The 15,098-nt window shown below is 43.8% G+C and overlaps 1 long non-coding RNA gene across 1 annotated transcript; it reads left to right on the top strand.

Moving 5' to 3' along the window:
• The first annotated feature begins 1,300 nt into the window (after positions 1 to 1,300).
• LOC137210306 (uncharacterized) lies at positions 1,301 to 9,523 on the top strand. The gene is made up of 3 exons (XR_010936449.1): positions 1,301 to 1,567; positions 6,935 to 7,028; positions 9,056 to 9,523. It is a non-coding gene; the product is annotated as an uncharacterized lncRNA (long non-coding RNA).
• Positions 9,524 to 15,098: the final 5,575 nt, after the last annotated feature.

Below are 15,098 nucleotides of genomic sequence, written 5' to 3'. Positions count from 1 at the left end.
TTATTGAGCTCGTACGTGCATCACTTTATTTAACCCTCACCATGACCCTCTGAGGGAGATGCTGCGTTATTGCTATTTTACTTGCGAGGAAAGTAAAATTCAGCACCATCAAGTCACTTGCCCAAGATTATAACACTCTGGGGAACTGGCATTTGAACCTAGGTCTGTTAGACTCAAGACCTGCATCTTTTTTTTTTTTTTCTTGGCTGCCCCACACAGCTTTTGGGATCTTAGTTCCTCCACCAGGGACTGAACCAGGGCCCCCTGCAGCGGAAGCACGGAGTCCTAACCACTGACTGCCAGGGAAGTCCCGAAACCTGCATCCTTGACCCAAACAATAGTGTACCTCTCGCGATGGCATAAAACTCCATAAAAAGAAGGGAGAGCCACAGACATTGTGCTGGGAGAGTTCAGAGGGGATGCTTCCCCTGGGGATTGGAGCAGGCTTCTTGGGGGAAGAGACGTTAGGGCTGGAGCTAGGAGTACAAGGAGGGTTTGGGTGGGCAGAGATGGGAAGGAAGAAGATTTTACAGGAAGGGTCATCACAGACAAAGACCCAGGGGAGAGAAGGCATGAGGATTCCAGGGCAAGGGAAGTGCTTTGGTTAAAATGCAAAGGGACTTTCTGGGAGATGAGGCTGCTGAGATACACATGGAGTCAAGCCGTTTGAGCTGGAAGGGCCGAGGGATGCGGATGCTCATTTCACAGAGGAGGAAGCCAGGATCCCAGGAAGAAAACAAAGCTCATATCGCCAGACTCCAGACCAGTTCTTGTTCCACAGCAGATTGGAAAAGGCCGAGGGGTCTGGTTGCGGGGGTGATGGGAAAGCCTTGAAGATGTTTGAGCAGAAGTATGACATGCTTTGGACTACCTGGGCATTTGGTCTTGTATTCTGAGCCCCAGAACCACAGGGCAGTCGAGACGTGAGGACCAGTATCGCACACATAAGGGCTGTGGTGACTCAGCCCCTACTGGTTCTCTGTGGGCCAGTGCTCTGTGGGTCAGTGCTGAGTGACCCTCTCCCCAGACTCCTGCTAGAAGCTGCTGAATTTGCTTCTCCCATCATGAGTACATTTCCAGACTTTTAAAAAACAACTGGAGGTAGTATGTGTGAGGGAGGTTAGGAACACAGCCTCTGGAGTCAGACAGTCGCAGGTTGAACCCACCTCTTTGTGCTCTAGCTTTCTCAGTGCCAACAGAGGAGTGCAGTAGGACTCTCTTGCAGATTAAGTGAAATATCGTCTCGAAGGGAGGAGGGTGCCTGGCATTTGGAAGCATTAGTTCAATGTTAGGATGGTTGTGGGTGTTCCCAGGATGGCTCAGCAAGATGTTTTCTCCTGAGTGGCAGCCCATTTGGGGCAGTCAGCACTGGCTCTCGGGCTGAAGATCCTGCCCCTGATCTAGAACAACAGAGAAACCAAAGAGAGCCCAAAGGCTGATGTTGGGTGTCAAGAGCCTGATTTTTGGATTTTTGAAGTTTGAAGATTGCACTTAACACCTGTCACACTTCATCTGAGTTGCACAGCCCTGGGAGGGAAGTGGGCAGGCACTGACGACCCTGTGACAGGTGAGTAAGCGTGCTCTAAGAGGGCAGCACAAGCTCACGCAGCCAGGAGGTGGGGGAACCGGGGTTCCTTCTACGGTGACTATGATGCTTCAGTGTAGGGCTTTGCTTGTGCCTAGAGATGTTTTCCAGGGACCCAGGGGAATGTAGACGGACGGCTTTCAGCTGAAGTCATTCTTTCACCTTCCATTTGTTCACTCGTTCAATACAGATACAGAGCACTTCCTACACCTAGGGACAGTGCTGGCTGAATATTTCATTGTACTGATAACCCACATTTTATTTTTCCGTTCATCAGTTGATGAACATTTGGGTTTTAATACATTTTAGCTATTACGAATAATGCTGCTGTGAACATTCATATACAAGTTTTTGTGTGGACATATGTTTTCAGTTCTCTTGGGTATATACCTAGGAGTAGAATTGCTGAGTCATTCTATGTTGAACTCTTTTCCAATCCCTGCACCATTTTGCATTCCCACCAGTAGTGTATGAGGGCTCCAATTTCTCCACATCCTGCCTTTTTGGCTATAACCATTCTAGTGGGTGTGAGGTGGTCGCTTATTGTATTTTTGATTTGCATGTCCCTAACGAATGATGCCGAGCGTCTTTTCATGTGCTTATTTGCCATTTGTATATCTCTTTTGGAGAAATGTCTAGTCAAATCTTTCCCCATTAAAAAATATCAGGTATGTGTCTTTTTATTATTGAGTTGTAAGAGTTCTTTATATATTCTAGATATAAGTCCCTTACTAGATATATGATTTGCAAATATTTTCTCCTGTTTTGGGGATCGTCTTTTCTTTTTATTTTTTTAGGTCAAATGTTTTAAATTTTGATGTAGCTCAATTTTTCTTTGTGTGTGCATGCACACACACTTTTGGTGTCATATCTAAGAAACCATGGCTTAACATGAGGCTACAAAGATTTACTCCAATTTTTCTTCTAAGAATACTATAGTTTCAGCTCTTACATTTAGGCCTATGATCTATTTTCAGTTCATTTTTGTGTATGATGATGTGGCTATCCAGTTGTACCAGCACCATTTGTTGAAAGGACTAGTCTTTCCCCATTGAATTATCTTGACACTTTTGTCAAAAATCAATGGACCATAAATGTAAAGATGTGTTTCTGAACTCTCATTCTATTCCATTGATCTATGTCTAGCCTTATGCCAGTGCCATGCTGTCTTGATTACTGTAGCTTTGTAGTAGGTTTTGCACCCCCCCAACTCCCAATCCCTTTCCCCAGGCTAATTGCGGGTGCTCAGCATATACTTGGTGCATGAATGGTGGAAAGAGGCAGCAGTGCTTTTTGACTGATGCTGGGGCAGCAGGTGCATGCACATTTACATCTGAACCACAGGGCTTCTTAGCCCCTTCTTAAAAAATGCCACCCCAAGCACAGCCTTCTTCTCCAGCCTCCTCCTTTGAACTCATTTGTTCCTGATCTGCTTCCTAGGCCAGAAAACTTTAGTGGCAAAGTGCACGCCTCGGTCTACCTCAGAGACAACTACTTCTGCTCTTGGCTGCTTCCTCCAGCAGTGCGGTAGCTCCCTAGCTGTCAAGACCTCTGCCACTTCACCCCTCTGAGCCCCATTTACTTTGACAGTATTAATACCCACCTCTCAGGATTGTTGAAGAATAAATTAGATAACGTGTCAAGCACGAAGATAAGTGCTTTACAAGCATTTACTCCGATGAGATAGGTACCCAGCTTCATTTTTAAAGGTGGGGAAATCGAGGCACACAGAGATGAGATTGTAGACCAGGGCTCCATATCATTCCATGGCAGAGTCAGGACCCAAGCCCACTCCAGTCGGGCTCCGGAGCCTGTGCACCCCGGCCGGAGTTGCAGAGACGATGGCAGGGAGATTTCCAGGGAGAAGACCCAGCTCAGGGCATATTCTGGGGCAAAGCCTGCGCCCCTTCCCGGTTCCCTTCCCAGCCTCTCCTTCCCTGGCGGGCCTCCCCCAGGTGGTCTGGCCGGGCAGGGCAGGAGGCACGGGTGCTCCGGAGACTGCCGGGCCCGCGGCCGGCTTGGCTTCCCAAAACCTGGGCAGCCGCGTTCTGCCTCGGTGGCCCCGCTGCTAAGGACACGGCCCGGGATGTGTCGAGCATTCGGGATGGAAAATGAGCACAAAAGAACAAACAGGAAGGCCTCGAAAATGCTAATACGGGGCCCGCGCGGCTGGCGGCGGCGCAGCCCAGGGCCGCGGTCACGGCGCTCTGCCTCATTATTGCTGCCGGGGGCCCGCGGCCGCGAGCAGCGGGGGACGCGGGGCCGCACGCGGCGCAGCTGATGGCGGCGCTGATGGCACGGCAGCGAGGCCCCCGGGCTCAGCGTGTGTCTGGCCTGCCCGGGCTGCGCGCTCCCGGGCCCCGCGTCCCCCGTGGCCCCCGTGGCTCCGTGTCCCCCCGACCCCCGCGCGCCCAGGGCGCCGGCGCCCTGCGCCCCCGCCACCCCCGATACCCCCGTTGGCCCCTCCCCCCTCGATCCATTCCCCCCTCTCCGTCCCTGCGGCGCCCGTGCCCCCGTGTGCACCCCGCGGCCCTCCACTGCTAGAGCGGGCTGGCCCGGGCCGCTGGGGTGGGAGGCTAGGGAGGTCGGGGCGGAGAGCTGGGAGTGGGTGCCTTGCCACGCCACTTCCCTGGCCCGGCTGCTGAGGAAGCGTGCGCCAGTTTCCTAATTCCCATTAATTTTCTAATGAAAAAGACTTCTTTTAAAATCAAAAAAGTGATCAACGCTAGTCGTGAAAAGCTCAAACAATATAGCGATACATAAAGTAAAAAGCGAAAGTCCCGCCAAATCTTCCTTCCCCAAACTTCCTCTCCAGAGATAACCACCGATTACGGATTGGTATGGAGCCTTCCAGATTTTTGAATACTCGTAGCAATTTGAATTAAAAAAAAATTCAAAATCGAAACATAAACAGTATAGGTACCCCCCCCCGCCCCCCCCGCAAGTTGCAGTCCTGTTATACATTCTGGTCTCTCACTGCTTTCCTCGCGTAAGAATGTGCCTGGAGATCTTTCCACGTTATCAGGCGTAGCCCTATGTAATTCTTTTCAAAAGCCATATAATAATATTCCAGAGCACCAGGGTACGATAATTTAACCTTTCTCCTGCTACTACTAATTAAATGCTTGCTACATGACAGGGCTTTAAGCACCTTACCTGTATTGTGTCATTTAATCATCATAACAGAAGACAAGTGTAACAATTCCTTTTTTAAGGAATAAAGAAACAGGCACAGAGAGGTGAAGGAACTTGCATGAGGTCACACAGCTAGTAAGTGACAAAGTCATGATTCAAGCACCGGTGGACTTGACTCTGAAGTCTTGCTCTTCTCCCAAAGCTCAGTGCCCCTCCAGATGTATCCTTTAGGTCACTGAATATTGGTAGGGGGGACCCTTTCCCTTCCCTGCTAGTTTTTTTTAATCCCACACACAAGCGCTACATCTGTTTCTGTGAGATTCAGCTGATTTCATCGTGGTGATTCTAGCCCAGTGATGTTGCTGTGGGGATCGAATAATTGAAATAGTATTGTATTTACCTGTTAAAAAACAAGTATTAGTGGGTATGAAATGAAAGGTAATTCTTCCACTCCAGATTTCTAGTTTTCTTATCAGAGGAAACTGCTGTTAGCAGTTTCTTATGTATCTTTCTAGACATTTTCAGTGCATATACTTTGCCACATAAATGGTAGCATACTCGACAGACTTCTGAACCTTGCTTCTTTTCCCACTAATGTATTTGGAGATCATTTTGTATTGGCATATACAGATCGATCTCATTCTTTTTCTCGTTGTTGTTGTTTTTCAATTCAATTTTGTTTTTGGAATAGGTAATACATTCAAAAGATTCAAAAATCAGAATCATAGAAACAGGAATACATTAAGAAGTCTTACTCCTATCCCTGTCTCTCTTGTGGGTGTTCCCCTCCCACCTTGGGCATCTACTTTTATTAGTGTCTCTTTCCAAGGTCTCTTTATACAACATTCACTATATTTTTTATGTGTTTAGCTATCCTATTGATGAATGTTTAGATGTTTTAGGGTTTTTTTTTTTTTGTGATCACATAAAAAAGCTGCAGCAAACATACTCTTTGTACATGTGTGTGAGTATATCGGTAATTTTAGAGGTAAAATTGCTGGCTCAAAGATCAGGTAGATTGAAAATTTGAAACTTATTGCCAACTTACCCTTTAAAGCAGTTGTGCCCGTTTATAACCCTATTGATAGTTCATGAGCATGCTGGTATCTTCATATCTTCGCTTACACTAGGTACTATTACATTTTTAATCTTTGCCAATCTGCTAGATAAAAAATAATAATTCATTGTTTTAATGACTGAGGATGAACATCTTTTTAAATGTTTAAAAGTCATTTGTGTTCTTTTTTTGGTCTTTTTTTCTATTGGGTTGTTGGACTTGTTCTTCTTGGTTTCTGAGAGTTCTTACATAATATTATGGAAATTATCTTTTTCCCAGTTTGCCATTGTCTTGATTTGGTTTTTGTTTTGTCTGGCAGAAATTTTCACATTTTGGTGTAGTTAAATTTGTTAATTTTAAAATAATTCATTGGATATGTATCTTACTTAGAAAGATCTTAAAAATATTTTTCACATTTTCAAAAATATTTTTCATGTTTTCTTTCATATTTTTATAATTTTATTTTTTAGTGTTTAAATCTTTCATCTACCCAGAATATGTTTTAGTATAAGAAGTGAGGTAAGAATTTAGCTTTTCTTCCCCATATGGCTAGCCAGTTGTTCCAATACTATTTATTAAATAATCAAACATTTCCTCATTGTTTTTAAATGTCATCTTTATATACCAAATCCCAATATATGTTTATGTCTATTTCTAGACCTTTTATTCTCTCCATTGATTGGTCTATTCATATTTCAGTACCAAATTGTTTTAATTACTGATGCTTTGTAATTTGTTTTAATGTGTTAGTAAGATCAGCCACCATGCCATTACTCTTTTTTTCCCCAGAATTTTTCTGGTTATACATATGTGTTTATTTTTACATATAAACTTAAGATTTTCTTGTCTTGTTCCAAGAAATACTCTTTTGGTACTTTGGGATTATATTACATTTATGACATAATTTAGGGAGAATTGATATCTTTTTAGTCTTTTACATCAAGATCATAATATGACTTTCATTTACTCTGGGGCAGAAAATGCTCAACAAGTATTAATTTGTTCTACATTTTGCAGCTTCTCAGACATGGCAGGGCAACTAACTGTTTCTGGCCAGTGAAATATGAGTAAAGGTGACATGTGACACTTTAGGGCTGAGACAATGACAAACACATGTGTGACTCTCTCTTTTTCTTTTGCTTTGGTGATCATGGAAGCATGAGGTATTGCAGGATCAAAGTAAGCCTATTGCCGAACCACACAGGAGGGCAGCTGCTTCGAACACTTGCCCAGATACACGACTGAATTCAGGTGAGAAAAATAGGCTTGTATTGCATTAAGCCACTGAGATTTTGGTGCCGGTTGTTTCTGCAACATCATTTAGCTTATACTGCCTGATACACCTTCAGCAGCGTTTTAAAGCTTTACTCTCTTAGATCCTGTGCATTTCTTGCTAGGTCTCTTTCTTTTGTTGTTGCTATCATAAAGGAGAGTTTTTTCCTTCCTGTATATTTTCTAATGGCTTGTGATTTATATATAAGAAAGCTATCAATGTTTATATATTAAATCTGTAATCAGTCCTCTTACTGAAACTCCTAGATTTCCTAATAGATTTTCAGTTTATATCTTGGATTTACCTTTCCTTTAAAATTTTTAATTTTTAATTTTTTTATTGGGGTACAGTTGATTTACAATATTATATTAGCTTCAGATGTACAGCACAGTGATTCAGTATTTTTACAGACTATACTCCATTAAAAGTTTTTACGGGATAATGGCTATAATTCCCTGTGCTATACAATATGTCCTTATTGCTTATCTATTTTATACATAGTAGTTTGTATCTTTTTTTTTTTTTTAGTAGTTTGTATCTTTTAATCCCATACACCTATTTTGTCCCTCTCTCCCTTTCAGTAACCACTAGTTTGATTTCTGTATCTGTGAGTCTATTTCTGTTTTGCTTATGTGTTCGTTTGTATTGTTTTTTAGATTCCACATATAAATGAGCTTTCCTTTTTACATTTTTCTTATTTGTTGCTGGTCTGGAGGTTGATAAATAACTAAGTGCTCTAGGGCAAGGTGTATTTTCTGTATTTGCAAAACAATGAAATCATCTTAAAAAAAAATGAGTTTCGCACATATACCAAAGCTGGAATTCTAGCCTCACATGAAATTTTAGGTGATTAGACCACACTGGGCTGGTATTCCTGCAGGAGAAAATGCACTGGAATGCATGTGCTGCTGCTCTAAGGTGGGTCATGACTCCAGAATTTAGCCAGTCCCTATTCTTTTAAACCTAACTCTCTTTACCTTTTTACATTACCTGCATGGCCCCTAAAGGCATTTGAGTTTGCAACCTTGCTGGTACTTTCAGAAAGAAATTAAGTTAATATTGATGAGAGTAGGTATCCCTGACTTATTTCTGACTTTAATGGAAATGCTTCTAGTATTTTACTGTTAAGTATGAAGCTGGCTTTTTCCTCTAACATTTTATTATGAAAAATTTCAAACATACAGAAAAGTGGAAAGAATTGTATATAGCGAACACTCACATACCCAGAACCTAGTTGCTACAATTAACATTTTATTATACTTGTTTTATTACATAGCTATCCATCTACCCTTCCCTTCATCCATTCATCAATCTGTCTGATTTTTTTGGATGCATTTCAAAGTGAGTTGAAGACATCAGTACACTTTACTTCTAAAAATGTCAGCGTACATCTCATTAACCAGAGTTCAATATTTGATATGGTTCCTTTTTTTAGAGGGGTAAAATTTAATACAATTCAATGCACAGGCCCTAATTATACCATTCCATGAGGTTAGATGAATTCGTACACTTGCATAACCCCAAATCCTATCAAGATATAGGATATTACCATAATTCCAGAAAGTTCTATTGTATTCATTCTTAGCTCAGTTCCCATCCCTCTACCTCAGGCAACCACAGTTGTGATTTATTCCTACCATAGATTAGTTTGACCTATTCTAGAATTTCATATAAAAGAAATCATATCTTGTGTAAGTTTTCTTTCACAAAGCATAATGTTTTTGAGATTCATCTACGTTTGCTACAGGTATCAGCAATCCTTCTTATTGCTGAGTCTTACTTCATTGTTATGAACTAAATGTTGTGCTCCTCCCAAAATTCATATGTTGAAGCCTGAACCCCCAATGTGATGGTATTTGGAGATGGGGCCTTTGGGAGACAGGGTTAGATGAGGCCGTTAGGGTGGAGCCCTGGTCTAATGGGATTAGTGCCCTTATAAGAAGAGACACTGGAGAGCCCTCTCTCTCTCTCCCTCTCTTTCTCTGTCTCTCTCCTCCATGTGCAGGCACAGTGTAAAGGCAGCCATCTGCAACCCAACGAGAGCAACTTCACCAGAACTAGACCATGCTGGCACCTTCATCTTGGATGTTCCAGCCTCCAGTACTGTGAGAAAATAGACTTTTTGATTGTTTAAACCACCCAGTCTATGGTATTTTGTTATAGCAGCCTGAGCAGACTAAGAAAGACATTCATTATCTGAATATATTACAGTTTGCTTAACTATTATCCTGTTGATGAATACTTAGATCCTTTACAGTTTTAGGCTAATATGAATAAAGGTGTTATGAACATTTATGTAAAAGTCTTTTTGGGGACTTTTTCTTTCATTAATTACTCTAGGGAAAATACGTAGGAGAATGGCTGGGTTGTATTTAATTTTATAAAAAAGTACCAGACCTTTCTCAAAGAGTTTTACATGTCCACCAACAACGTATGAGAGTTCTGGTTGCTCTGTATCCTTGCCAACACTCAGTGTTGCCTAAATTTTGTTTTGATGCTTAAGATGTATAAATCATGTTAATGAAGTATCTACCTATTCCTATTTTATTGAGTTTTTCTGTTTTTAAAATCTGTAATGAATGATGAAATTTATAAAATCTTTTTCAGCACCTGTAAAATGATCATATAGTCCCTATTCTTTAATTTGTTAATTATAGTGAATTATAGTAATAGATTTTCTAAAATCGAACCAGCCTTGCATTCCTGGGGTGAACTCCATTTTGTCCTGGTATGTTAGTCTTTTAATACGTGGTAGGGTTCTGGTTGCTAATAATCTATATAGATTACTATTCACTATGCATAAATAAGACATTTTCATTTTGGGTTCTTTCTTTGTAAGGTTTTGGTTTTGATATTATACAAACTGTGAAAATAGATTCTGAAGCTTTTTAGCAACCTCTGCCCTCACCCAGTGATTTTGGACTTGTGGTTTCTGTATGATGTTTTCAGCTTGTTGATTGGTTGATTTTGGCCTCATAAAAATTACTGGGAGACACTTACTGCCTGTTGTGTAAGCACCATCACTGTAGCTGCAATATACTGAGGCAGTGTAGCTAGTGATTAAGAGCATAGGCTCTGAAACCCAGTGGGGTCAGATTCCAGCTCTGCCACTTGCTAGCGGCATGGGACAACTGAGGCTCAGTTGCAAATGACTGGGTCAGAGCACAGAGATAAAGAAGGCTTTCAAATCCTTGTCTATAAAACAAGGACAATAATGGTATCTGACTCCCAGGGTGGTTAAGAGATGCAGTGACAGGTAAAGATACTAGCAGAGACCCTGGTACACCATAAGCATGTGAGAGACGTTACGGCAAAGCTGGTTCCAGCCCCTTAGTTGAGTTGAATCCATCAAACTGTTGCATTTCTCTGCTGATCCACAAAATTTGCGGCAGTGTTTTTTGTCCCCCTAGACACAGTGTAGGGATGTGAGAAAAGCCAATCCACATTTCCCTGGACATTCACTTGGGTGGATGATAGGAGCTATCTCCCAGATGGGGCCAGCTGGCCTCACTCAGACCCATGGAGATTGGGTGCCAGGAGTGATGTCTTCTCCATCACCTACTCTCTTCACTTACTCCTGTTTTCCTCAGAAAAGGGAAATTGACAAGTTCTTTGGAGCAGGCTAGGTTCCTGGCTGTTGCTGTATTGTCTGTTTCCCTTTGTTTTGAAAGACTGTTTCTAATTTTAATGTTTTAGAAGCTAGCTCTAAGGCTTCCCTCTTATCATCCTACCTCAGTGGGAGTGGAAGTCTTCCTGGCTCTCCGCAGTGGAGAGGCAAGAAAGAGTAAGGGTGCTGATGGGGGACGGAGGCTGCTTCAGAAAGGCGTGAGCCCCCTATCTCTGCAGGTGTTCAAGCAGAGGCAGGATGGTCACTAGATGTGGAAGCCACCGAAGGGATTCAGGCACTGGATGATGGTTGTGGGTATGGGGAGTGGGTGGGGGTGGATTGGACTACGAATAACCATTGAGAAGAGCTTTAAATCTGGATACACCTGAGTACAAGTTCCCACCTCTGCAACTCCCTCATTGTGTGATTTCTGGCAAGTTACTGCTTTTCAGAGCCTCAGTTTCCCCATCTATGAAATGGGGACAATAATACTGACCTCACAGGAGGCTGTGAAGAGCAATGGGATAATGGGGAGAAAATGCTCTTTCTTTTCACCCAGAGGTTTTGTGAAAAAAGGAGGAGGATTCTAATGTTCAGGAAGATGAACTCTATTGTTTTTAGCACCTGCATGTCTTTGCAGCTCACCCCCATCTTTTCCACACAGCACAGGGAGGGTGTGCTTGGGTTTAGAGGTTTCTGCATTAGAGGGTTTAGATTATGTGGAAGCTGTGGCTAGACCAGGTCCAAATGTCACAATGAGTGGGTACTGTAGTGTGTTTGAGTGTTTTCTGTTATATTTGGCTTCACTGGCAACTTTTCCCAAATTTTGTGGGAATATCAGGGCAACATTGGGATGTCCAATTTGGCAAAATGACCTTCCTTGGATAAGAAATGCAGCTGCCTGGTCACTTCCTGTGGTCCCGAGGAAAGTCAGATTTGAGTGTTAATTCTATTGTGCTGAAAAAAAAATACAGTTGAATACCAGTGCAAACCATTAGATTTTTGGGTGTTCAGCTAACAATTCATATGCAGAAATTTCCAAGAGAGGAGAGATTTGGAATTTTGAAGGACAAACCTGTCTTGAGTTTGATGGTTAAACATTACGTTCTAGAACTACAAGATGTAATAATGAAAAAAATTGGGGGATAATTTCCCTATAATGGCAGATGGAGATTAAAATGCATCTGGGGACATTTTTAACATGAACAGAGTGGATGAAAGCAAGTCCTAAAGGAGCTAACCTGCGTGAGCCAAGCTCTGCCCTCACACCTCAAACTGAGGGGGGCATTCAAGAGACAGAGAGGTCTTTACCTAATTCAGTTGTAAGGGGAAGGGTAAGGACTAAACGGCTGCAGCAGCAGGTTGGTGAGATAAAGTGATTCTGGAACTGGAAAGTAGTTTTGGTTTGGAGTTTCAGATGATAAAAGACGCCAAACCGGTGAAGAACCACTCATTGCCAGTATGGATACAGAATGATGCCCATTTGCCGTTGGGGTAAACTGAGGTTCAGAGGCACACAGATTTCTAGAGGCTACCTGAGGAGTGAGGCATACTTGAGACAATAATGCACATCTCCTTATCCTGGTCTTCCACATGGATCCTCTCCAGCTGGATCTAAATACCCTGTTGTTTAGACTGGGCTGGCATGATCCGCACCAGGATTATAGATTCAGCTTCTGCAGGTGCTAATTAGCAATGTGGAGCAGTGAAACCTTCAAATCCTAGCCAAAGGCTGTATCCGTCTGCCCCAAGCCCTGCAGCTGGTCCTCCCAGGAGGCTAAGGGTGTGAATGACTCTGGGTGCCTTATCCCCCACCCCGTTGCACAGACAGTTCAGAGACAAGAGTGCCTGCTAGAGGGAGTGTCATTCAGGTGGTGGAATGATCATTGCTACTTATAAGCCGTGGGATTATCAGTGAACTGGCAGTGCAGGATGCGGGTGGCGTGGGGAGGTGGCATGCTTTGTACTGTCTGATGAGGCCCCTCTCTCTCCTCTCTCCCCACTCCCCTTGCCACTCCCTTCCTCATAGATTCTACTGAAACTCACTAAATGCAGGGAGTGAATGGATTTCTAGTGGACACTAGTCAAGGGGCTGAGCTTTGCACCTGGGGTGATGTGGGACAGAACAGAGACGCTGTGGAGGAGCAGAATCCAGACCATAGGTGTGTGAGTCTGGGGACTCAACCCACATCCTGGGAAGGTTTGAAAAGCCCCTCTGTAGGTCCCCCAGGCAGGGGTTACATCTGGCGGACATTATTAATACCCCCTATTTATAGTGGAGGCATCTGAACCTTGAGAGTCTGTTGGCTGGCTGGTCAAGGGCTCAGTTCTTTTCCCATCTGGAGCTTTAGATCCTGACAGAATCCTCACACCTGGAGGGAGAACTGGTCTGCTGCTGGGGGTCAAATGGAGACCCACTGAGAGATGAGCTGGGAAAGCAGGGAACAAGGTAGTCTAGGAAGCGGGACCTGCTATGGGTCAGGCCGCTCAACCTATGATCTCTGAGGATTTTGGAGGCTGCTTTCTAGAAGCCTGAAACACCCAAGGACCTCTTTGTTCCTGGCTGGTCAAAGGCCCGACCGCTTCCTGCAGCAGCCCCGGGTTCCTCCCCACCGCTCTGTACCCTGGGCCCTGAGCCCTGGAGGTCAGCTTCCCATCCCAGCATTCTCACCAGCTTCACGGGCATACATTTCAGTGTGAACAACAAAAACACAGAGAAAAGGGGACTCTTTTCTCTAGAGCATTTATTATTAGGGGCCAATGGTACCTGGAGGAAAAACACCGACTTCCAAATTCTGCACTGGAAACCAAACCTAATTTAGGGAAGTACAACGTGCTGAAGAAAGATTGCCTCTTAATTTTAGATTCATGCGGAATGCAGGGAAGAAGGCAGAATCCCTTAACATAACACAGGCTTTTTGGTGGTGTAACAGAATAATAAATCCTTGAGGAATTCCCCAAGCAAGGTAAAGTAGGATAATATACATTTCTTAATATTGCAGAAGTTTCCTTAATCTTATTGTTTAAACTTTTCAATAAACCGCAATGTTTATTAGTAGTTTTTCATTTCCAACTGTCAGATAATTCCTTTTGCTAAGTTGGGATGTACAGGGTCCCCCAGTGCCTCTGGTTTCAGTTTCCTGTGATATATATCTGACCAGACATTTGATGTAATAGAGAAGTATTGTGTTTTCCACTGTGGTGAACTTAGAGGTTCAAGTATGTTAATGAAATTGAATTGATTGTAATATTTTATAAAAGTTTCTCCAAACGGAAATATTGTTAGCAATTCGAGTTGTCAGAGGATATAAGAGCAGAGATGGAGACCTGTTTGCGGTGCAGGAGGCTCCTGGCTAAATACTGGGTGGGGATGCGGAGAAGGAGGCTTGGTGTCCGGGAGTTCATTTCCCCATTTTCTAGAAAGAGACCTATCGCAAGGAAGGGCAGCCAGGCTTTCCCCAGAAAGGTCTGCAGGGAGCACAAAATGCATTTGTATTTCGTAAGCGGTATGCATTTGTCCGTGGTGAGCACGGCACCTGGTTCCACATAAAATCTCCTTTGCCGAGCACCACAACGTGGGACATTGCGGGGGCCCCACCAGGCTGGAGGTTGAACTGAAGAATTCCAAGCCCCTTTTGCAGGAAAGGGGTGGGAGATGGCAACATTAATCGTCACCGAGAGAGAACTTTTTCTCTATCAAATGCCCTAGGACTGTTATTCTCTGCAGTCGCTCTGCAGGCGAAAATCCCATCTTCAATGATCAGCACCAATGATAAGGAAATTCCTTTTTACCCTCTCCCTGATTCCTTTTTTTTTTTTTTTTTTTGGCGGTACGCGGGCCTCTCACTGCTGCGGCCTCTCCCGTTGCGGAGCACAGGCTCTGGATGCGCAGGCTCAGCAGCCATGGCCCACGGGCCCAGCCGCTCCACGGCATGCAGGATCCCCCCGGGCCGGGGCACGAACCCGCGTCCCCTGCATCGGCAGGTGGACTCCCAACCACTGCGCCACCAGGGAAGCCCCCCTGATTCCTTTTAAATTGATTTTTCCCCCCTCTCAGAAATGGCAAATAATTTAACATTGTTACAAAATTCCTTCCGCTCAATAGCAGAGTGGGGAAAAACCTCCGCTATCAGAGTAAGGAAAAGAGTAAAGTCCCACCCACTACTGAGGTCTGTAACTGAGCCATTAGTTCTGCTTGAAGCCGCTGTCTGCCCCAGATTAGGTTGATGGCAGGTCCTGGTGTTCTCAGATACCTTTGGTAGCACACTCTGCATACCCTTTCACCACCTGCATTCTGGTCTTTCAGAATTAAAAGATAAAAAATTGGCCTGAGATGTTTTCTGCTTTCTGGGCAGGTGCCGGGATGATGGAGAGCATGCCCAAGGCAGAAGCCTGTTGGTTTTCTGCTGCTAAATTCCAGCTCCTCGGCCTTCTAATATTT

Source organism: Pseudorca crassidens, chromosome 2 (assembly GCF_039906515.1).
Source record: "Pseudorca crassidens isolate mPseCra1 chromosome 2, mPseCra1.hap1, whole genome shotgun sequence".
Taxonomy (NCBI): domain Eukaryota; kingdom Metazoa; phylum Chordata; class Mammalia; order Artiodactyla; family Delphinidae; genus Pseudorca; species Pseudorca crassidens.
Note: the sequence above shows the minus strand (reverse complement) of the source record. Positions and strands in the feature narration are given on the sequence as shown.